Source organism: Cervus canadensis, chromosome X (assembly GCF_019320065.1).
Source record: "Cervus canadensis isolate Bull #8, Minnesota chromosome X, ASM1932006v1, whole genome shotgun sequence".
Classification (NCBI taxonomy): Eukaryota; Metazoa; Chordata; class Mammalia; order Artiodactyla; family Cervidae; genus Cervus; species Cervus canadensis.
The window spans coordinates 79,916,678-79,918,717 of record NC_057419.1 but is presented as its reverse complement, the minus strand read 5'-3'; positions in this window follow the sequence as shown (position 1 = coordinate 79,918,717).

Sequence of the window (2,040 nt, the reverse complement as noted above, 5' to 3'; positions counted from 1 at the left end):
CTTATGTTGGGTGCATATATATTTATGATTGTTATATCTTCTTCTTGGATTGACCTTTGATCATTATGTCCTGTCTATCTTTGTCTCTGTTCAGAGCCTTTGTTTTAAAGTCTATTTTATCTGATGTGAGTGTTGGTACTCCTGCTCTCTTTTGGACTCTGTTTGCATGGAATATCTTTTTCCAGCCCTTCACTTTCAGTCCGCATGTGTCCCTTGTTTCAAGGTGGGTCTCTTGTAGACAGCATATATAGGGGTCTTGTTTTTGTATCCATTCAGCCAGTCTTTGTCTTTTGGTTGGGGCATTCAACCCATTTCCAGTTAAGGTAATTATTGATAAGTATGACCCCATTGCCATTTACTTTATTGTTTTGGGTTCAAGTTTCTACAACTACTCTGTGTTTCCTGTCTAGAGAAGATCCTTTAGCATTTGTTGGAGAGCTGGTTTGGTGGTGCTGAATTCCCTCAGGTTTTGCTTGTCTGTAAAGCTTTTGATTTCTCCTTCATATTTGAATGAGATCCTTGCTGGGTACAGTAATCTGGGCTGTAGGTTATTTTCTTTCATCACTTTAAGTATGTCCTGCCATTCCCTTCTGGCCTGAAGAGTTTTTATTGAAAGATCAGCTGTTATCCTTATGGAAGTCCTCTTGTGTGTTATTTGTTGTTTTTCCTTTGCTGCTTTTAATATTTGTTCTTTGTGTTTGATCTTTGTTAATTTGATTAATATATGTCTTTGGGTGTTTTGCCTTGGATTCATCCTGTTTGGGACTCTCGGCTTTTCTTGGTCTTGGGTGACTATTTCCTTCCCCATTTTAGGGAAGTTTTCAACTATTATCTCCTCAAGTATTTTCTCATGGCCTTTCTTTTTGTCTTCTTCTGGGACTCCTATGGTTCGAATGTTGGGGCATTTAACATCGTCCCAGAGGTCTCTGAGGTTGTCCTCATTTTGTTTTCTTAATTCTTTTTTCCTCTCTGCTTCATTTATTTCTATCATTCTATCTTCAACCTCACTCATTCTATCTTCTGCCTCCATTATTCTACTCTTGGTTCCCTCCAGAGTGTTTTTTATCTCATTTATTACATTATTCATTATTGATTGACTCTGTTTTATTTCTTCTAGGTTCTTCTTAAACATGCCTTGCATCTTCTCAATCCTTGTCTCCAGGATATTTATCTGTAACTCCATTTTGTTTTCAAGATTTTAGATCATTTTTACTATCAGTATTCTGAATTATTTTTCAGGTAGACTCCTTGTCTCCTCCTCTTTTGTTTGTTTTGGTGAGCCTTTATCATGCTCCTTTATGTGCTGAGTATTTCTCTACCTTTTTGTCTTGTTTATATTGCTGTGTTTGTGGTGGCCTTTCTGTATTCTGGCAGTTTGTGGTTCCTCTTTATTGTAGAGGTTCCTTGCTGTCGGTAGGGTTGGATGGGTGGCTTGTCAAGGTTTCCTGGTTAGGGAAGCTTGCGTCAGTGTTTTAGTGGGTGGAGCTGTATTTCTTCTCTCTGGAGTGCAATGAAGTGTCCAGTAGTGAGTCTTGAGATGTCTATGGGTTTGGTATGACTTTGGGCATCCTGTGTATTGAAGCTCAGGGCTATGTTCCTGTGTTGATGGAGAATTTTTGTGGTGTGTCTTTCTCTGGAATTTGTTGGCACTTGGATGGAGCTTGGTTTCAGTGTAGGTATGGAGGCTTTTGGATGAGCTCTTATTGATTAATGTGCCCTGGAGACAGGAGTTCTCTGCCGTTCTCAGGTTTTGGGCTTAAGATTCTTCCTCTGGTTTTCAGTCTTATTCTTACATTAGCCTCAAGACTTCTCCATCTATACAGAACAGATGATAAAATATCTAGGTTAATGATGAAAAGATTCTCCACAGTGAGGGACACTCGGAGAGGTTCACAGAGTTACATGGAGAAGAGAAGAGGAAGGAGGGAGATACAGGTGACCAGGAGGAAAAGAGGAGGAATCAAAAAGGGAGAGAACAAGCTAGCCAGTAATCACTTCCCTATGTGCTCTCCACAGTGTGGAACCCTCAGAGATGTTCAC